Source organism: Bicyclus anynana, chromosome 4, assembly GCF_947172395.1.
Source record: "Bicyclus anynana chromosome 4, ilBicAnyn1.1, whole genome shotgun sequence".
NCBI classification, from domain to species: domain Eukaryota; kingdom Metazoa; phylum Arthropoda; class Insecta; order Lepidoptera; family Nymphalidae; genus Bicyclus; species Bicyclus anynana.
Window position 1 is genome coordinate 19,187,620 of NC_069086.1, and position 23,604 is coordinate 19,211,223.

The following is a 23,604-nucleotide window of genomic DNA, read 5'->3' on the forward strand; positions in this document are numbered from 1 at the left end:
ACCACCTGTAGTCTGTCTCTAGGAAAGGATTAGATCCACCCCCAGCGGATACCACCTTTAGTCTGTTTCTAGGAAAGGGTTAGATCCACGCCCAGCGGATACCACCTGTAGTCTGTTTCTAGGAAAGGGTTAGATCCACGCCCAGCGGATACCACCTGTAGTCTGTTTCTAGGAAAGGGTTAGATCCACGCCCAGCGGATACCACCTGTAGTCTGTTTCTAGGAAAGGGTTAGATCCACGCCCAGCGGATACCACCTGTAGTCTGTTTCTAGGAAAGGGTTAGATCCACGCCCAGCGGATACCACCTGTAGTCTGTTTCTAGGAAAGGGTTAGATCCACGCCCAGCGGATACCACCTGTAGTCTGTTTCTAGGAAAGGGTTAGATCCACGCCCAGCGGATACCACCTGTAGTCTGTTTCTAGGAAAGGGTTAGATCCACGCCCAGCGGATACCACCTGTAGTCTGTTTCTAGGAAAGGGTTAGATCCACGCCCAGCGGATACCACCTGTAGTCTGTTTCTAGGAAAGGGTTAGATCCACCCCCAGCGGATACCACTTGTAGTCTGTCTCTAGGAAAGGATAAGATCCACCCCCAGCGGATACCACCTGTAGTCTGTCTCTAGGAAAGGATTAGATCCACCCCCAGCGGATACCACCTTTAGTCTGTTTCTAGGAAAGGGTTAGATCCACGCCCAGCGGATACCACCTGTAGTCTGTTTCTAGGAAAGGGTTAGATCCACGCCCAGCGGATACCACCTGTAGTCTGTTTCTAGGAAAGGGTTAGATCCACCCCCAGCGGATACCACTTGTAGTCTGTCTCTAGGAAAGGATAAGATCCACCCCCAGCGGATACCACCTGTAGTCTGTCTCTAGGAAAGGATTAGATCCACCCCCAGCGGATACCACCTTTAGTCTGTTTCTAGGAAAGGGTTAGATCCACGCCCAGCGGATACCACCTGTAGTCTGTTTCTAGGAAAGGGTTAGATCCACGCCCAGCGGATACCCAGCCGCACACAGATATTAACAAAAGGAGGTATTTTTTAAAATACCTATAACCATTTAAATCTAAACAAAATATAATAACCATACGCTTACCGAACTGTTCGTCATTCCGTCCCCACCCGCAGCAGTCACTTCTGGCGGACGCTCAGTTGCCGAGGTGTGGTGTTGCAAACTTTAGCGTCTGCGGTGTTGTTCACTAGTTGTTCTCTTGAATTATAGGTATAGTTTATATATTTATATTATAGGTATAGTTTATATATTTATATTATAGGTATAGTTTTACGAATACAAATGTTTACAAGAACAAGAAGATAAAATATGTACAAGATACGGGCCCTGTACCCCGGGGTCCCATACCAAATGTACCCATGTAATGTATGTTGATAAATTTACGTCCCGGGTCCACATCACTACCTGCTTAACATTCTTCGAGTGTATTTTCTCGTTTTTCCGACTCGTTTTAACCGGACCTGCGTCAACTAGCCGTTTCAGTTCAATATTTATAATGTTCGCCGCTGTAATATGGTAAGTGAGATGATGAGTGGTGATTATGACTCGACGAAAAATAACTGATTACTTCGCTGACAGAGGGGTGCGGGCGCGGCGCGGAGGCGGGCGCGGCGCCGGAGGCGGGGGCGGGCGCGGCCGACGAAACTGAATGTCACTCGTGTATATTGGCGCACTGATGTTACGCGCTCCACACCTGACACCAATTACTGCGCGCCTCACGTGGCGGGTGCCTTCACCTTACACAGGAAGGTTACGGTTAGCTCACACACATTATAATATTAGCAATAAAGTAAGGTAACATTGATTAAATCGAACCACGGCGTGATCGAAAATATTACAGTATTATTTTCCTAGGGGTATAGAGTAAACACAAGTACATCAATATTTAGAAACGTTCCAGTTCTGATTTAAATAAAGATTTAGGCCGGTATTTAATTAACTAAAATATTTCAAGGCTCGCGGACGGACCGTGCGGCTCCTGTACCGGCGCAAGGAGCGCGCGGTTCAGCTCAACGCTAATCGCTCGTGGACCATCGCTTTGTTACGGGGACATCGCATCGTGTAATTTATTTATACATTAAAAAGCTCACATTTCCTATATTTATAACCAGCGGACGCCCACGACTTCGTCCGCGTCCGTAGTTTTTCACAAATCCCTCGGATTTACCGGCATAAAAAGGCCTATGTGTTAATCCAGAGTAAAATCTATTTCTATTCCAAATTTCAGCCAAATCGCTTTAGTCGTAGCGTCGTTAAAGAGTAACAAACATACATTCGTACAAACTTTCGCGTTTATATTATTAGTAGGATGTACCGCTTTGTGATCGACTGCCCGTTCCGTCCGATAGAGAAACGTCTTAGGATTAAAACTGGAAAACTAAGAACGTATAAATAATCCTAAAAGGTTTCTAATCTCGTTACTAAATCAGAGCTAGCGCCTAGATCAAAGTAGCAGATATACGTCGGATAAAAGTTTGCGGGCGAGCGACGAAAGGTCGCCAGTTCAGCGGCGACGGCGACCGGCGACAACTTCGCCGAATTGTCCCCGAGAGAGTTAATCTTCTTTCAAATGGAGACGCGACGGTAAGACCCTTAAGTCATTCGACTTGAGGATATATTTATATTAACCAAGTTAGAGATTTCTTGAAATTATTAGGTAGGTACTTATTTAAATATCTGCTAGTGAATAAATGAAAATCTCGCAATCTTCCACTTTACTCGCAGCGCAACACATATTTATATACTCGTATACAGTGGGTGGGTGGTTTGTTTACATGACACTCGGACCGTGATCGGCGTACAGTGAGCGGCGCCTACACTCGTAGCTGCCGCGGATAGTCAGGTCACCTACAGTGCGCGGCGTACAGTGAGCGGCGTCTACACTCGTAGCTGCCGCGGATAGTCAGGTCACCTACAGTGCGCGGCGTACAGTGTGCGGCGTACAGTGAGCGGCGCCTACACTCGTAGCTGCCGCGGATAGTCAGGTCACCTACAGTGCGCGGCGTACAGTGTGCGGCGTACAGTGAGCGGCGCCTACACTCGTAGCTGCCGCGGATAGTCAGGTCACCTACAGTGCGCGGCGTACAGTGAGCGGCGTACAGTGAGCGGCGTACAGTGAGCGGCGTACAGTGAGCGGCGCCTACACTCGTAGCTGCTGCGGACAGGCATACTGCTACTAGGATTCAATGCTACTAATATTATAAACGCGAAAGTTTGTTTGGATGTTAGTTACTCTTTAACGCCGCAACTTTTAAACTGATTAGGCTGAAATTTAAAATGAAGATATATTATACCCAGGATAACATGTCGGACGGATTTCCTTCAGAACATGTACGGTATGTACCGATTTCTGTTAAAATCCATTCAGCCGGCGGCGCGTAATCTACAGTGAGCGAGGCACTATCACCCGCATGAAGTTTACAAACTTCCACATTAGTGTGAATGGCCGCACTAGAGAAGAGCCGTAAAGTCGCACGAGGTCGCCCTCACTTCACTTCACAGTGAATTAGATCACACATGTGATGGCTCCCCCCTCCCCCGCTGCACAGTCGCACACTCACGCGATGCTCTCAGGCGCGAGGTCGGCGATAATCTCCCGACAATGGGATCGTATAAAGCTCTTGAAGTGGTCAGCGCTCGGCCGGGCGCCGGGCGCCGCGCCGCGGTGGAGGATCGTACGACTGTGTTTCAGGAAAGTATACTTTAGTACCTCATATTATAATATTGAAAACATAGCTTACACTGTACTTTACCCTTTACCGATTTTCAAAACGAAGTAAGTAATTGGTTCCTAACAATGTTTTTAAACATTTTGCAACTTAGTCGGCATGAACGCTTTCTAAGAATTATAAGTGAAGCCAGTTTATTTAGTATGTTCTATGCTCATACAGTTTTGACTTTCACAGAATGATGATACATGGCATTTATTTGAATGTATTTCATGGAATACGATCGTCAGAAGGTAAACCATCCGTCAGCGTCTCGCCCTCGCGCGGTACTCGTAGCTATTCACCGACCGTCTGCACTGTGTTATTAAAAGGAAAATAATATGATATATTACCCATATATTATTACAAAAAACAGAAAAAACTTTGACCAAACACCAAAAGATTGGAAGAGGTAAAATATAATTATGTCGCTTTAATAGTTATAAACTACAATTTTACTTTCTATCGCAATATGATTGTTCTGTACCTGCGCTACCGGCGCAATTATTACTGCGCCGGGTAATATTATTGTAGAGCCATTCCTCGACTTGTTGTAGCCGCGCTATCGCTCTGTAGCTATGAACGAGTAGCTACGCATCCCATGTAGCCAAGTGGCACGTCGATTCTCTTTCTACGATTGCGATCGTAGAAACTTCGAACGAAACGCTTCGAAAACTAAAAAATGTATTTAAATGACTGATCTTGATCACGTGAGCTATCGATAGAAAGTGTCGACCGTAGAAAGAGAATCGACGCGCCACTTGGCGACAGGGGCAGGACAGCCTCGGGGCGCTTGCTCTCAGCAAATAGTTGAACAATTTGAACAAACAGTTTGCTCAATAAGTTTATCTATTAGTACTATGCGAGTATCATAATCTTAAATAGTGATAAACAAATAATACATAAGTATTGAGACACATATTTAGATAAATACGAGTATGTGACTAAATACAGTAAAATATAAATGCTGTCAAAATAAACAATTGTAAAATACACCAATTCCCGCAATTCAGTTGTTCCATGGTAAAAAGTATGAAACCATATTCAAAGACTCTTTTCGCTTGAGGTGAGTTTGATTTTTTTTGAAACTAAGTTGAAGTAGTTAAAAAGTCAAAAACTATGAAATTCAAATTTTGCTCAAGCGAAAAGAGTCTTTGAATATGGTTAAGCATTAAAAGTTACGTATAATCGCGCTCTCAGAACACGCTAGTTTGAATTTCATAATTTTCGACTTTTGAGCTACTTCGACTTAGTACCGGAAAAATATCGAACTCACCTCAAGCGAAAAGAGTCTTTGAATATGGTTAAGCATTGAAAGTTACGTATAACCACGCTCGCAGAACACGCTAGTTTGAATTTCATATTTTATTTTGCGTACTTCCACAGCGTAATGTCTTACGGTATTTTGTTGTGGGGCTAGGCTGCTGATATACATTCTATATTTGTACTACAAAAAGAGCAATTCGAGCAATATATCAACTAAAATCACGCGAGTCCCTTCGTCAAAAGTTTAAAGAAATAGGCATATTAACAGTAGCCTGTCAGTATATATTTAGCAGTATTGTCTATGTAAGACAAAATATTAATTTGTACAAACGAAAAGGAGATTTAAACCCACGTCTTACTAGACACGGGCATAAATTAGTTATTTCTGCGTATCGTCTCCAAAGAGTTAAAAAATCTTTTATAGGTTTGGGTGTACTCTTCTATAACAAGATCCCCAAGACTGTGATGGACTTGCCAATGCACAACTTTAAGCAATGTGTTAAAAAACATTTACTTAGTCGAAGTTACTACACTATTGATGAGTTCCTTAACGTTAAAAGTGCTTGGAGGCCATTGGATCAGCTTCCACCTTCACACAGGAAATAAAACTATAAGAAATTGTAATTGTTATCAATTGTAAATTATAATACTGTATGACTTTTTCATTTCAAAAGAGCAACTGTTGAGTTTCTTGCCGGTATCTTCTCAGCAGAACCTGCCTTCCGAACCGGTGGTAGAATCTTTACAAATAGTCAACTGACGTGTCAAAAGTGCTTGTAAATTGAGCCTACTTGAAATAAATGAATTTTGATTTGATTTGATTTGATTTGACTTTTGAGCTACTTCGACTTAGTACCGGAAAAATATCGAACTCACCTGAAGCTAAAAGAGTCTATGAATATGGTTAAGCATTGAAAGTTACGTATAATCGCGCTCTCAGAACACGCTAGTTTGAATTTCATAATTTTCGACTTTTGAGCTACTTCGACTTAGTATCGAAAAAATATCGAACTCACCTGAAGCGAAAAGAGTCTTTGAATATGGTTAAGCATTGAAAGTTACGTATAATCGCGCTCTCAGAACACGCTAGTTTGAATTTCATAATTTTCGACTTTTGAGCTACTTCGACTTAGTATCGAAAAAATATCGAACTCACCTGAAGCGAAAAGAGTCTTTGAATATGGTTAAGCATTGAAAGTTACGTATAATCGCGCTCTCAGAACACGCTAGTTTGAATTTCATAATTTTCGACTTTTGAGCTACTTCCACTTAGTATCGAAAAAATATCGAACTCACCTCAAGCGAAAAGAGTTTTTGAATATGGTTAAGCATTGAAAGTTACGTATAATCGCGCTCTCAGAAGACGCTAGTTTGAATTTCATAATTTTCGACTTTTGAGCTACTTCGACTTAGTATCGAAAAAATATCGAACTCACCTGAAGCGAAAAGAGTCTTTGAATATGGTTAAGCATTGGACGTTACGTATAATCGTGCTCTCAAAACACGCCAGTTTGAATTTCATAATTTTCGACTTTTGAGCTACTTCGACTTAGTATCGAAAAAATATCGAACTCACCTGAAGCGAAAAGAGTCTTTGAATATAGTTAAGCATTGAAAGTTACGTATAATCGCGCTCTCAGAACACGCCAGTTTGAATTTCATAATTTTCGACTTTTGAGCTACTTCCACTTAGTATCGAAAAAATATCGAACTCACCTCAAGCGAAAAGAGTCTTTGAATATGGTTAAGCATTGAAAGTTACGTATAATCGCGCTCTCCGAACACGCTAGTTTGAATTTCATAATTTTCGACTTTTGAGCTACTTCGACTTAGTATCGAAAAAATATCGAACTCACTTCAAGCGAAAAGAGTCTTTGAATATGGTTAAGCATTGGACGTTACGTATAATCGTGCTCTCAGAACACGCCAGTTTGAATTTCATAATTTTCGACTTTTGAGCTACTTCGACTTAGTATCGAAAAAATATCGAACTCACCTCAAGCGAAAAGAGTCTTTGAATATGGTTAAGCATTGAAAGTTACGTATAATCGCGCTCTCCGAACACGCTAGTTTGAATTTCATAATTTTTGACTTTTGAGCTACTTCAACTTAGTATCGAAAAAATATCGAACTCACCTGAAGCGAAAAGAGTCTTTGAACATGGTTAAGCATTGAAAGTTACGAATAACCGCGCTCTCAGAACACGCTAGTTTGAATTTCATAATTTTCGACTTTTGAGCTACTTCGACTTAGTATCGAAAAAATATCGAACTCACCTGAAGCGAAAAGAGTCTTTGAATATAGTTAAGCATTGAAAGTTACGTATAATCGCACTCTCAGAACACGCCAGTTTGAATTTCATAATTTTCGACTTTTGAGCTACTTCGACTTAGTATCGAAAAAATATCGAACTCACCTCAAGCGAAAAGAGTCTTTGAATATGGTTAAGCATTGAAAGTTACGTATAATCGCGCTCTCCGAACACGCTAGTTTGAATTTCATAATTTTCGACTTTTGAGCTACTTCGACTTAGTATCGAAAAAATATCGAACTCACCTGAAGCGAAAAGAGTCTTTGAATATGGTTAAGCATTGGACGTTACGTATAATCGTGCTCTCAGAACACGCCAGTTTGAATTTCATAATTTTCGACTTTTGAGCTACTTCGACTTAGTATCGAAAAAATATCGAACTCACCTGAAGCGAAAAGAGTCTTTGAATATAGTTAAGCATTGAAAGTTACGTATAATCGCGCTCTCAAAACACGCTAGTTTGAATTTCATAATTTTCGACTTTTGAGCTACTTCGACTTAGTATCGAAAAAATATCGAACTCACCTCAAGCGAAAAGAGTCTTTGAATATGGTTAAGCATTGGACGTTACGTATAATCGTGCTCTCAGAACACGCCAGTTTGAATTTCATAATTTTCGACTTTTGAGCTACTTCGACTTAGTATCGAAAAAATATCGAACTCACCTCAAGCGAAAAGAGTCTTTGAATATGGTTAAGCATTGAAAGTTACGTATAATCGCGCTCTCCGAACACGCTAGTTTGAATTTCATAATTTTCGACTTTTGAGCTACTTCGACTTAGTATCGAAAAAATATCGAACTCACCTGAAGCGAAAAGAGTCTTTGAATATGGTTAAGCATTGAAAGTTACGTATAATCGCGCTCTCAGAACACGCTAGTTTGAATTTCATAATTTTCGACTTTTGAGCTACTTCGACTTAGTATCGAAAAAATATCGAACTCACCTCAAGCGAAAAGAGTCTTTGAATATGGTTAAGCATTGAAAGTTACGTATAATCGCGCTCTCCGAACACGCTAGTTTGAATTTCATAATTTTCGACTTTTGAGCTACTTCGACTTAGTATCGAAAAAATATCGAACTCACCTGAAGCGAAAAGAGTCTTTGAATATGGTTAAGCATTGGACGTTACGTATAATCGTGCTCTCAGAACACGCCAGTTTGAATTTCATAATTTTCGACTTTTGAGCTACTTCGACTTAGTATCGAAAAAATATCGAACTCACCTGAAGCGAAAAGAGTCTTTGAATATAGTGTTAGGTTAGGTTAGGTTAGGTTAGGTTAGGTTAGGTTAGGTTAGGTTAGGTTAGGTTAGGTTAGGTTAGGTTAGGTTAGGTTAGGTTAGGTTAGGTTAGGTTAGGTTAGGTTAGGTTAGGTTAGGTTAGGTTTTTTTTTTTTTTTTTTTTATAATCATCTGCACACCTCCGATGCGGTGGTCGGAGACCTTTTTTATTTGATTTGGTCATTCTGCCTAATGTAGTAAATTTAATTCTTTATGTTGTTGACTAATTTTTACCTATGTTAGTTCTTATATTCTTATAATATAAAGTAAACATAAATCTTTATTAGCCAATCTTTGTGTTATGTATTTTATAATTGAATACTGTTATTTTATTAGACCGTTCCTTTATTCAGTCGTTTTGTTTTTGTTTATTACAGATTTAGCAATTTTGGCGCAATATTCTAAAAATGGGTCTCTGGTGTCTCTGTTACCTACTATTTCGCATATTTTATCGATGCTTATTTGTTTACCTATATATTGTTCAGTGTCGTACCTACTTTTACAATAAATAGGGCATTGTGTTAAAATATGCGAAACAGTTTGTTCCGTCTGATCGTCGCAGTCACAAACAGGACTATCTTTACATTTAAAACGATGTAAGTATTGACTGAAGCCACCATGACCTGTAAATATCTGTACCAATAACGGAGTTAGTTCTATTTTCTTTAAAATTTTGAATGCTTTTATTATGTCTGGAAAAAATAATTTTGTTACTGCACCATTTGTGTTTTCTTTATACCTTTTTCCCCATACCCTGACCGAATCCTCCCTCATGCTTCGCTTAACGAATGATATGGGGCACTTGTCGTAATCTGGTGCCGACTTTTTGGTCATTGCGGCTGCTTTCGCCAACAAGTCGGCCCTTTCATTACCAGCTGTTCCGACATGTGCCCTTATCCAGAATAAGCGGACATCCTTTCCTTCCAGCTTTAGTTCTCTTAGGTTCTGCCGTATGGCGAAAGCAAGTGGGTGGTAAGTATTCGGTCTTATTATGAGTTCTAAAGAGGATTTTGAGTCGCTGTAGATGTTTACTGATGTTTCTACGTTTTTCATGGCAATATCAGAGGCACGGTAGAGCGCATACATTTCAGCCTGGAAGACTGTGCAGTAAGATTCGAGTCTAAACTTTTTATAAAAAGTTTCGACTCCATCCTTCCACACCGTCAAGGCGGCGCCTACTTTGCCATTTATTTTACTTCCATCAGTAAACATCTCCAGCGCATCTGCTTTATTTTTCAGGTTGTAATCTTGCTGCTGATTTTCAAGACATTCAAACTTAAAGGTCTCTTCTTCCGCGGGATGTGGAGCATTAAGGTAACATATTTTATTTTCTATATTTCTATCTTCTCTAATGAAGTCTTGAGGCTTCCCACGTTTTGCTTCATATAAGCGCGCGTTTTCATTTACTCGTAGGTCCAGTGGTATTAGTCCTGACAGGGTTAATGCTGCGTTAAGAGAGACTGTCCTATATGTTTTGCATATTTTTTGTGCAAAGCCTCGTTGAACGGAGTCCAATGATTTCCGCGACATGATTTTCTCAGCAGCTGGTGCCCAGACACTGGATGCATACAGGATAATTGGTTCAATGACTGATACGTATATTGTTCTGATGATCTCTGCATTTAGTCCCCATTTAATTTTTGCTGAGCGTGCCAAAGGTTTGTATATATTTAGAGCTTTCCGGCAGATGTGTTTTATGTGACTATTAAAGGTAAGTTTTTTATCTATTATTAACCCCAGAATTTTAATTTCATCTACTAGTTTAATCGTGGTGCTCTCCATGCGTACGTGTGGGGTGTCGTATTTTAGTTTATTTGTTATTATCATTGCTTGCGTCTTATGAGGCGCAAACTTTAGTTTGTTCCTCACGCCCCACTCGTACACATGGTTGAGCACCAGTGCAGCCTGTGTTTCTAATTTTTCTACAGATTTTCCAGAGAACACCAGAACAATATCATCCGCGAATGCTTGGCAGTGAATGCCGAGTTTCTCCACTTCATCTAAAAGCGGATCTAGTAAGACATTCCAGAAGGTAGGTCCAGCTATTGAACCCTGTATACATCCCTTGGTGGTATTTGTTATGAATTCCCTGTCAGCGTATCGAACTAACACCTTTCTATCTTTCAGATAGCTGGACACGAGCTTCCTTAAGTTTTGGGGGCACTTTTTATCCATGAGCTGACATCTTATGGCAGGCCACCAAGCACTGTCGAAGGCTCCCTCTATGTCTAGTGATACCACTATGTTTATTAGCTTTTTATTGTTGTTATGCTTTATATGTTGTATGAGATCATAGAGGGAGTCTTCGGTGCTACGTTGGGGAGTGAAGCCGTATTGCCTGGGGTTCGATTTATGCATTATATGCCACCTTGTCCTTCTGACCATTAATTTTTCTAGTATTTTTCCGAGAATTGGAAGCAATCCAATCGGCCTGTATGATTTTGCTTGGCTGTAATCTGTTTTTTGTGGCTTACGCAAAACTATGACAGTTGCTTGCTTCCATATTCTCGGGAAATATGATAGTTCTAGACATTTATTCATGACCTCCAGAAACACGGCTCCACTTGCCCGGATGGCTTCAGCACAGATGTCAGCTGTAAAGCCATCGCTCCCCGGCGCTTTTTTTGGACTAAAAGAATCTATAACTAGCTCTAGTTCTTCGCCAGTGAACGGTCTGTCCTGTTTATCTCCTTCAATATTATTATCACTACTTCTGGCACGGAGTCTAATTTCTTGGTGTTCTGCGTTATCAACTGACTCTGTATCCTCAGGAAAGAAGGTTTTAGCCAGCAGTATAACAGATTCTTCTGCGCTTAGGACTTTGCCATCGTGGATAAGTGGGAGATCCTCGTATCTTTTGCTTGACGCACGGATTACTCGGTAGATGCCATCCCAAAAACTTTCTCTTGTCTGGGCTTTACAATATTGCTTCCAACTAGTTGTTTGAGCTTTAGCTGCTTCAATTTCATAATTTTGTTTAGCGCTCAAGTACTCCTCAATCACATGTTGTTTTCTTCTTTGTGCTGCATAAGAGATCCTACGTTTTTTGGTGATCATCTGTTTCCTTAGTGCTTCGATGTGCTTTGTTAACCACGGAAGTTTTAGTTTTGGGTTCCATTTTATCATCGGTATTATGTTGTCACATGTTCCTTTTAAACATTCTGTAAACTGTTCTATTGTCTGTTCTAATTCACATTCTGTTTTTATATTTACAATTTTTGTTTTGTTTATTTTCCTATTATTAAGTTCCAGTTGAAATTGTTCTTTGAAGTTGTCCCAGTTTACTTTATTTGTTTTATATTTTCTTGTCGATTTTATTGGTCTATTTTCAGTTGGTGATTGAAGCACTAAGGAAAAGGTGACTGCGTTGTGGTCTGACGTTGTGACCCCCACATCGACTTCCCAATCACATACTATTCCCATCATATTATGTGTACAAGCTGTGATGTCGACTCTGCTCTTGTATTCTTTATTGTTCCGAATGGTATAGAATGTCGGAGTAGTGCCTTCGTTCAGTATGTGCATATTCATTTCTTCTATGAACCCAGAGAATTCTTCTCCCCTATGGTCTTCGCTTATACTGCCCCACCAGGGGCTCCAAGCATTCATGTCACCTCCCAAAATTATTTTATTGGTATCCAGTGTTTCCATGGCCTTCTTTATTTGTATTAGGTACGGTTCCATAGGTAGATAATCTTCTAAGTAAGCTGATATAACCCCAATCTTCCAGGTATTTGTCTCCAGTGTTGCTACGGCTATGTTTTCAGTGGTAAGGTTGGGATGTTCGGTGATTGTGATTTGATTATCCAACACGATTATGGCAGATTTGATGCGTTTTGATCTGTTATTGTTTTTTTGAATTACTCGGAATCCCACGGATTGGGTTACCTCGTTTTCAGCTCCCACGTACGGTTCCTGTATAATAGCAATTGCGATCTTTCTGTTCTGGGATTCATTTAGCAACTCTGATAAAGCCAATTTCTTTCGCTGTATATTTGCTTGAATGACTTTGTACAGCCGATTATTCTTATTTCCAGTTTGTGTGCTATCTTGAATATCGCTTGGGGCGCCCTTAGCAATATGCTACTTTCGCTCTTGCCAGAGCATCCCACTTTTTTCGGACCGGGCAATTTTTATCAAAACTATTGTGATCGGTCCGGTCGAGTTGGCTACTCTGACAATTGCGACATACGGGACGGTCTCCAGCCCGCCATGCAGGACACTCACTGCGCAAGTGTGGACCTGCGCAGTGGCTACAGGTGTCGACTGTTTCTGTGCAATTTCTACGTCCGTGCCCGTAACCAAGACACCTGGAGCAGGTCATCAGTGGGGATTGGTCTTCAACCTTTACCCTTTGCAAATCAATATGCACTCTGCCTGCTGTCGTAAGGTTCTTCCACACTAGGGGCGATACTTGAAGGACCACATGGTTTTCTAGTGGGTTTCTTGCTTTTCTACGATATCGCACGCTTATCCTATATTCATCCTTCGGTATCCCCCCCAATAAATGCTCATTTTGTTTTTCAAGAGCCCCCATTATATCTTCATCAGTATTGAAGTTTAGAACATTTGTTAAAATTACCAGCGGATCTTTATTTTCCTTTTCTTCTATGAGTAGCGTTGGGTTGCCAGTCCTGAGCCGTTCTGCCACTTTGGCTAGTTCTTCTCGTGATTGGCAGCCCAGCACTACTTTACCCTCCTTAGCTTTTCTTAGCCTATCCACTCTGATACCCGATGTCTTTGCGCTTACGGCTGTACGTATTTTACTGATTACGTCTTCGCTGGTATCATGAGCGTCTACTGAAGACACCAGCACAGAGTGAACAGGCGGAGATTGCAGTATTCCGCTTTTTGTTGTAGCATTGGCTGCGGCTATTGCTGCATATGTGATGCCATCAGTCACTTTGTTACGATTAATACTGTCATGTAGTTTGTCTATCTGTTTCTTGATGGCGTCCATATCTTGTTGAGTCGCTACCATTAAGTCTTTTTGTTCTTTTACTTCCTTAAGCACATCCTTGGAAAGATTACAGTCAGAGTTTATATGGGTATTTGTGGGCTGCGGTCCTTGACTGAGCCTTAGAGCTACTGTGTAGAGACCACTAAGACAATCTATTACTGTTTCTTTAATTATTGATTTTATATTTCCAGATTGCTCCAGCTGCAGCTTCGCTTCTTGGAAGAGTTTGTTTGCTACGCTTGCCAGCTCCTCCGGGCAACACTCTGACGCCATCATCGCAAAGGATGTGTTCTCCTTGTTTTTAACGGTAAGTCTCTTACGAGGAGCATCCGTTTCTGAATGTTTGGTGCTTGTATTTGATACATGGTTCGGTTTTGTCGTTTCAGGTTTAGCTTTTGCTAGCATCTTAAGAGCTGTGGGATTAAAATGTTGTTTTAATTTCTATGTAATATTTTGGGAAGTGTATGAATGTAGGCGGTGTAAGATTCCTCCTACAGTCAGTATTTAAACCTAACCTAACTTACAAGGACTTATTTGTCAGGAGGTGTAAAGACTCCCAACGTCAATTTTATTATAAAATTACCCCAATAAATAGGTTGTATTAAAATAATTCTTAACTAATTATTCTAGAGGTGTAGAATGCCTCCTAGGTCAATAAAATTATTTTGTTCATATTAATATTACTTTGGGAGGTGTAAATTGCCTCCTAAAGGTCAATTTCTTAATTATCTAAATAAAGTCAGACAAATAATTATTTGGGAGGTGTAAATTGCCTCCCAAATGTCAGTTTTTAGTCGAGTGTTGTTTGTGTTTTTGGTCCAAGAACTTGGAAGTCCCACTTCAAGTGTAGGTTTCGGATCCTCACGAGTTGGAGAATCCGAAACAGCAATAAAAAATTTTTGGCTCTCCCTATGGTATTGCTGGAGTCTTGCACCTCCAGTCAACTCAATAGGGAGGGCGGGTGGTCCAGGGGTTAGGTTAGGTTAGGTTAGGTTAGGTTAGGTTAGGTTAGGTTAGGTTAGGTTAGGTTAGGTTAGGTTAGGTTAGGTTTTTTTTTTTTTTTTTTTTTTTTTTTTTTAATAATACCGCTTCCTCCGATGTGGTGGTCGGAGACCTTTGTTATCTGTGCTCCGTATTTACAAAATTAGGTTTTTCTCACATAATATATATAATAATTGTAATTTTTATTTGCAATATTTGTTGCTTATAGAAACAAGACACGAGCAATTTATATACATGTAACTCTTTATATTCAATAATATAAATTATACATTGCATCTTTATTGTCATGTCTTGTTTCTATTTATTGCAGTCTGTGCTACTTTACAGCAGAAGTCCAAAAATGTTTGTCGATCTTCGTTAAGAATATCAGGGATGGAGTCTCTACACAGATTCATGCATATTTTGATTTGGAGGTCCAAACGTTTTCGGCTGTGCTGCGGGCAATCAAATATAAGATGCAATATATTTTCTTCCTGGCTTTCGTCGCAGACACAGCTTGGACTATCTTTGCACTTGAATCTGTGTAGGTACTCAGCAAAACCACCGTGTCCTGTGAACACTTGTGTCAAGAGAGGCGTCATTGTAGTTTTCTTTAAAAATTTGTGTGCAGCTTCGACCGTCGGCAGAAAGGTCTTTGTTACGGAGGCTGTATGTCCAGTTTTGTAGCGTTCGGCCCACTTCACGATGGTGTCTCTTCTGATGTTTCTTTTTATATATGACACAGGACAACCATCGTAATTGGGCCTCGTTTTTAATTTTTCGACAGCCTCCTTTGCCAAAACGTCAGCTCTCTCGTTCCCCTCTATTCCTATATGAGCTCGAACCCAGAAGAAGTTTATTTCTTTGCCTTTTGCCTTTAAGAGAGATACATTTTTCTTGACGGCAAAAGCTAGAGGATGGAATGTTTCGGCACCGCCTAGCGTTTCCAACGCTGACCTTGAGTCGCTAAGGATATTCACAGATGGTTCCTTGGTTTTTATTGCGACTTTTGTCGCCTGGTAGAGTGCGTACATCTCCGCCTGGTACACTGTGCAGAAGGATTCGAGACGAAACTTTTTAATTAAAGTTTCCTCTCCATCCTTCCAGCACGTCAGGGCTGCACCCACTCCACCCTCCATTTTACTGCCATCTGTGAATATTCTTAGTCCGGTCATCGCTTGTTTTGCTTCGCTTTCCGACTTTTTGTCCTCTAAGCACCGAAACTCCACGGCAAACTCCTCTGAGGGGTGCCGGGCATCGAGAAAACTGACTCTCCTTTCTACCTCTCTGCCACACAAAATTTCTTGCGGACGTCCTCTCTTGGCTTCGTACAGTTGGGCTGCCTCCTGTATTCTTAGGTCCAGCGGTATTAGGTCAGCTAGTAGAAGGGCTGCGTTCAGTGACACAGTGCGATAGGTTAGGTTAGGTTAGGTTAGGTTAGGTTAGGTTAGGTTAGGTTAGGTTAGGTTAGGTTAGGTTAGGTTAGGTTAGGTTAGGTTAGGTTAGGTTAGGTTAGGTTAGGTTAGGTTAGGTTAGGTTAGGTTAGGTTAGGTTAGGTTAGGTTAGGTTAGGTTAGGTTAGGTTAGGTTTTTTTTTTTTTTTTTTTTTTTTTTATCCCCGTTTTGGGTGGGGATAGCTGCACTCCTCCGACGTATGTTGGAGACCTTGGTATTACTTTTATGGTTCTTTTACATTTGCATTTTATATTATTCCTACTCTGTGATACCCCGTGTAATGTATATCCATGTAAATTTATATATTCTAATAATATATGAAATACAGTGAATCTCTATTACCAAAGTATGACATAGTAACAATTTATATATTTTTGTATTTCTAATGTTAGTCTTTGTTTCTATTTATGATTACCTTAACTATTTTTTCACAATATCCTAAAAATATGTTTCTTGATTTATTATTTACCATAATTGTGTGCAATGTGTTTATTTCTAGCGTCTGATCTATGTTTTGTGTTAATTCAAATCTTTGTTTACAGAATATCGGGCATTCTGTCAAGATATGGACCACGGTTTGTATGTTCTGCGGATCGCATTCACAAGCAGGGCTTTCTCGTAGCTTAAAGCGGTGTAAATATTGGCTGAATCCTCCATGGCCGGTATATATCTGGACTAATGTTGGGGTTAACGTTATTTTTCGCAAAATAGCATGTGCGCTTTCTAAGCATGGGAAGAACAACTTCGTGACTGCAGCTTTATCACTTTTTGTATATCTATCTTTCCAGAGTCTAATAGAATTTTTTCTTATGCTTCTTTTGATAAAAGATACAGGGCACGCGTCGTAATCGGGGGCTGTCTTTTTTGTGAGTGCAGCTTCTTTTGCTAGTTGGTCTGCTCGCTCATTGCCCTCAACTCCAACGTGTGCCTTGATCCAGAAGAGTTTAACAATTTTATTATTCAGTTTTAATTTAGTCAGGGTTTTCCTAATTTCGAATGCTAGTGGATGGTAAGTGTGAATGTTACTTATTGTTTCTAGTGAGGATCTTGAATCACTGTATATATTTATTACTGTATCCTTTAGTTTTGCAGCAATTTCAGTGGCTTGGTACAGCGCATAGAGTTCAGCCTGGTATACTGTACATTGCGTGGCTAGGAGAAACTTTTTCTTTCCTATTTCTTTGTCGTTTTTCCAGTATGTCAGGGCTGCGCCGACCTTACCACCGATTTTGCTTCCATCTGTATACATTTCTATTTCTCCTGTTGTGTTTCTTCTGGCCACGAGGTCGTCCATGTCGTTGACTTTGTCAAAATTGATTTCTATCTCACACGCTGGATGAGGCAAATCAAAGAAGCGTTTCTGCTTTTCGACTGCAAGTTCAGCTATCTCTCCCTGCGGCTTCCCGCGTTTCGCTATAAATAAACTTGCAGCTTCTTGAACTCTCAAGTCAAGAGGAACAAGTCCCGCTAGTGCGAGAGCCGCAGTGAGTGACACAGTTCTGTACGCTTTTAATATTTTTAAAGCAAAGCCTCTTTGTATTGCGTTGAGGTGTTTTTGTATGGTCAACTTTTGAGCCGCGGGAGCCCAAATGCTTGCCCCATATAGAACTATTGGTTCGATTACTGAGACGTAGATTGTCTTAATTATTTCCGGCCTCAGTCCCCAATTTATTTTGGCCGATCTGGCTAACGGTTTGTAAATATTTAGAACTTTCGTGCACACATGCTTTACATGACTGTTGAATGTTAATTTCTTGTCCAGAATTAGTCCTAATATTTTTATTTCGTCTACCATCTCAATCGTGGACCCCGCCATGCGTACGCGTGGGGTGTCGTATTTAATTTTGTTTGTCACCACCATCGCATTTGTCTTGTGGGGTGCGAAGTTCAATTTATTTTGCACACCCCACTCGTACACATAGCTGAGAACACGATTAGCCTGGTCTTCTATCATGGTGGACGAGTGTCCGGAAAAAACCAAAACAACGTCATCGGCGAACGCCTGACAATATATACCCCTTTTTGTTATTCCGTCCAGCAGAGGATCCAACAGTACATTCCAAAACGTGGGTCCACTTATGGAGCCTTGTACGCAACCTTTCGATGTTTCTGTCACATATTCCTGGTCGGCATAACGAACTTTCACCAGTCTATCCTCTAGATAGCTAGTAACCAGTTTCCGGATGTTTTGTGGGCATCTTTTCTCTGCCAGTCTGCATTTTATGGCAGGCCACCACGCGTTATCAAAGGCCCCCTCAATATCTAGCGAAACAACTACGCTTATCAGTTTGCTAAGCAAATTGCCGCGTATGTGTGACGCCAGATCATAGAGGGAGTCCTCTGTACTACGCTGGGGCACGAAGCCATACTGTCTGGGGTTCGCTTTAGGTAATAAGTGCCATCGAATTCTGCGTACCATCAGTTTCTCCAGAATCTTTCCGAATATCGATAGTAGACCTATCGGGCGGTAAGATTTGACCTGGTTATAATCGGCTTTTCCCGGTTTCCTTAGTACTACTATCACTGCTTCCTTCCATAATGCTGGGAAATGATGTATTTCTAGGCACTTATTTACTATTGCAAGAAACACCTCCGTATTTGACAGTATGGCCTCGGTGCAGATGTCCGCAGTAAGGTTATCCGGTCCTGGTGCTTTCCTGGGATTAAAGCTGCTCGTTACACTCAGGAGCTCTGTTGTGGTAAACGGTGGATCTTGTTTGTCATTTTCCATAAGTGAATCTGTAATTTTAGCTTTGTTCCTGATTTGTGTGTGTTCCGGGTTATCTTCTGTTTCCAGGTCCTTCGGGAAGAATGTAGTTGCTAGGAGTTTAACCGAGTTCTCAGGACTTAACGGGACACCATTTCTCACCAGCGGTTGATCTTCGTACCTATTCGACGTTGTCCTGATCACCCGGTATATTCCATCCCATAGACTTTCACGATCTTGAGTACTACAAAATTTTTTCCAACTATTTATTTGTGCTTTAATCGATTCTTTTTCATATGTTTCTTTTGATTTTAGATATTCTTCTACGACCCGTGGTCTACGTCGGGGAGCAGCGCAGCGGATTCTACACTTCTTGGTCATCATGTCTCTTTTCAGCTTCTGCAGTTCGCCGTTCCACCAAGGTAAGTATTCCTTTTTTTTATTTTTTATTTCTGGTATTGCTTGATTGCATGCTACTGTAACGCTTTCTATATATTTATTTACTAACCCATCCAGACTTTCTTTTCCATTTATATTTATTACTGCTTGTTCTGTTATGTTTTGCATGTTTAGTTCTTTGATCAATTCTAGCTTAAATTTTTCCCAGTCTGCTTTTCTTGTGTTAAATATTCTTGTAGTTTTCCTTAATCTTTTCACTGAGGACTTTTTGAGGTTTATGGTGAGAGTTATCGAATTATGATCCGAACTTGTCATCTCTTCGTCAACTTTCCAATCCTCTATAAGTCCCAGTAGCTCTTGGTTGCATGCTGTTACATCCACCCTGCTTTTATATTCCCGGCCGTTTCTTATTGTAAAGAATGTGGGAGTAGTACCCTCGTTTAAGACGTGCATGTTTAGTTCTGTAAGTAACCCGTGAACTTCTTTCCCTCTGTGATCTTCCTCATTACTGCCCCACCATGGACTCCATGAATTAAAATCCCCCCCAATTAGAATATATTTTGTTTGCAACTTTTCAACTAAAATTTTCAATTGTGTTAAATATGGGTCCACGGGGAGGCTATCCTCAAAGTATGCGGAGATCACTCCCATTTCCCATGCTCTAGTTTTGAGTACTGCAACGACTATATTTTCTGTAGTGGCCGTAGGTTGTTCAATAATCTGTATATCATTATTAAATACAACAATTGCCGCCTTCACTGGTTTTTTTCGGTTTTGTGTGCGTTGAACAATTCTATATCCTTCTTTTTGCATTATTTCTCCTCTCGCTCCAACATACGGTTCCTGAATAAGGGCAAACCCAAATCCATTTTTAACAGCTTCAATGTGGAGTTCTTGGCTGGCCAGCTTGCTTTTTCGCAGGTTTGCTTGGACTACCTTACATTTGTATACTTGAGGGACTTCCGGAACAACTTTAGCAATAGGCTACATTTTGTCGAACAAGCCTATCCCATTTTCTCCTTACTGGGCATTCACTGTCGAAGCTATTATGATCTACATTTTCTAGTTTGGAAGCTACACAGTTGCGACAGACAGGTTTGTTCCCCCCTTTCCATTCTGGACAGTTTTTGCGCAAGTGCGGCCCCGTGCAGTGACTGCACAGGTCTTCCGCTTCATTGCACGATTTCCGTCCATGTCCGTATACAAGGCATCTTGAGCATTGGATTAGGGGTGACTGGTCACTAACTTGTACTCTTTGTAGGTCTATATGGACTTTACCTGAATGCGTTAGTTTTTGCCACACCTGTGGCGACACTTGGAGGACCACATGACATTCGTGCGGATTCCTCGCTTTCCTTCGGTATCGCACTTCTGCCCTGTAATCCCCCTCTGGTATTTCCCCCAGAATATGCGCGTTTTGTCTGCGAAGGGCACCTGTAATGTCTTCATCTGTATTGATATTCAACACGTTTCTCATGATGATAAGTGGGTCTTTGTTTGTTTTCTCTTCTAGTTTCAGTGTGGGTTGCTCAGACCTCAGTTTTTCTGCTAATTTGGCCAACTCATCCTTCGACTGGCAACCCAGCACAACTTTTCCCTCTTTTGCTTTTCGCAACCTGTCTACCCTAATTCCAGACGCCTTTGCATTCACTGCATTGCGGATTTTAACAATGACGTCTTCACTAGTATCATCGTTTTCTATCGACGAGACAACTATAGAGTGAACAGGTTGAGATGTATGAGTTACTTTTGCTTTAGATGTCGCGGCGACCGCCGCATATGTTGTACCCTCAGATGCTTTACATTTGTCTACTATTTTTTCTATCTGGTGTCTTTGTTGATGAAGTTCTCGTATAAACTCCTCTCTAAGTGTTGATGCGGCTGGCGTCGCAGCAAAAGCTGTTTTAAGGTGCTCTCTAACTTTTGTCATTTCTTCCGTATTCTCCAAAATAAGTCTTCTGTGATCTTCTAATTCTTTCGTTAAGTCAAGCAATACAGTGTTTTCTTTTTTCTCTAGTACCTTTCCTTTCTTTATTTCTTCCTCAGTACTCACTGAAGAAGGGGTTTGAATTTTTACGGACTCAGCCTCCTTCACCAGTTGGTACAGCCTTTCAACAGCTTGAATGACTTCCACTTTAATTTCTGTTTTCAAATTCCGTGAATTGTTAATCTGAAGTTTTGCCTTAATTAAGCACGATTTGGCTTCTGCCATCCTGCTCATGGGCTTGACTATATCTTGAAGCGGGGAAATAGGTGTCTCAGATTGTACTCCTTTCCTACGAACAGTACCTCCTTGAGAAGACGCGGTCTTAGTCTTAGTCTTGAGGATAGTCCGTGGGTCTTTTTGTAGAGGGGGTGCGTGCTCTAAATTCAGGTCAGGCTGTTCCTCTTCTGTCTGAGTTTGCGTGAGAGTCGGCTCACTTGTCGCTCGTCCCTCAGAGGATGGTGGCGTGACTCCATCGGTTTCGTGTTGTTTTATTGGAGTCCTGTAGCCGCAACCAAACATGTTGGAAGTGTAGAGTGCTTCCCTTGTCAGATGTAATAACAATTTAATAAAAACTAACCTAGCTAAATATTAATACTTTGGAGGTGTATAATGCCTCCTAAGTCAAAATAAAGTCAATGTAGTTCTAGACAAGTTAAAATTGTCGGTTTAGTAAATTGATAACTTAAATCTAATTTGTCAGGAGGTGTAAAAACTCCCAACGTCAATTATATTATAAAATTACCCCAATAAATAAGTTATCTTAAAATATTTCTTAACTAATTATTCTAGAGGTGTAAAATGCCTCCTGGGTCAATAAAATTTTTCGTAAATAGTAAATTTACTTTGGGAGGTGTAAATTGCCTCCCAAAGGTCAAATTCTTAATTTTCTAAATAGAGTCAGATAAATAAGTATTTGGGAGGTATAAATTGCCTCCCAAACATCAATTGTTACTCGAGTTAATGTGCAGTTACACTAATCTGTTTGTATTTTTGGTCCAAGAACTTGCAAGTCCCACTTCAAGTGTACGTTTCGGATCCTAACGAGTTGGTGAATCCGAAACGACAGTAAAAAATTTTTGGCTCTCCCTATGGTATTGCTGGAGTCTTGCACCTCCAGTCAACGCAATAGGGGGGCGGGTGGGCCAGGAATGCAAATTTGAGCACGGATCCGGTTCCCGCGCGCACTCGCGGTCGCACAGGGAGCAAGACCGTGTCAAATTTGCTGAAAATTTGGAAAATTTTAGTGAATTTACGAAAACTATGAAAATTTTGAAAAAAAATGAATATTAATAATTTTTGTTTTTTATGTTACAGGGAGACGCAGGAGGCCTGAAAACGTCACCCGGACTGCAAATTGACAATTAAGGACCAACGCTGACTTTAAATTTTCGAAAAATATTGATAGAATCTATCAAATTGTATGGAGATTTCGTATCGCTTAGGTAACCTCGGTTACATATAAGTCGAATGCAGGTGAGACAGAAACGCAAATTTGAGCACGGATCCGGTTCCCGCGCGCACTCGCGGTCGCACAGGGAGCAAGACCGTGTCAAATTTGCTGAAAATTTGGAAAATTTTAGTGAATTTACGAAAACTATGAAAATTTTGAAAAAAAATGAATATTAATAATTTTTGTTTTTTATGTTACAGGGAGACGCAGGAGGCCTGAAAACGTCACCCGGACTGCAAATTGACAATTAAGGACCAACGCTGACTTTAAATTTTCGAAAAATATTGATAGAATCTATCAAATTGTATGGAGATTTCGTATCGCTTAGGTAACCTCGGTTACATATAAGTCGAATGCAGGTGAGACAGAAACGCAAATTTGAGCACGGATCCGGTTCCCGCGCGCACTCGCGGTCGCACAGGGAGCAAGACCGTGTCAAATTTGCTGAAAATTTGGAAAATTTTAGTGAATTTACGAAAACTATGAAAATTTTGAAAAAAAATGAATATTAATAATTTTTGTTTTTTATGTTACAGGGAGACGCAGGAGGCCTGAAAACGTCACCCGGACTGCAAATTGACAATTAAGGACCAACGCTGACTTTAAATTTTCGAAAAATATTGATAGAATCTATCAAAAAAAAAAGGGTTAGGTTAGGTTAGGTTAGGTTAGGTTAGGTTAGGTTAGGTTAGGTTAGGTTAGGTTAGGTTAGGTTAGGTTAGGTTAGGTTAGGTTAGGTTAGGTTAGGTTAGGTTAGGTTAGGTTAGGTTAGGTTAGGTTAGGTTAGGTTAGGTTAGGTTAGGTTAGGTTAGGTTAGGTTAGGTTAGGTTAGGTTAGGTTAGGTTAGGTTAGGTTAGGTTAGGTTAGGTTAGGTTAGGTTTTTTTTTTTTTTTTTTTTTTTTTTTTAATCCCCTTTTTTGTAGGGACGTCAGCTTTCTCTCCGACATGTATCGGAGGTATTTTTTACTGTTGTGCGTTGTTGTCTTTTATTTAGTTTGTGTTGCTATTATTTTTACTATATTATATACAAACGAATTTTTATCCAAGTAAATATATGTATTCTTAGAACAATAAATATAATACTATAGAT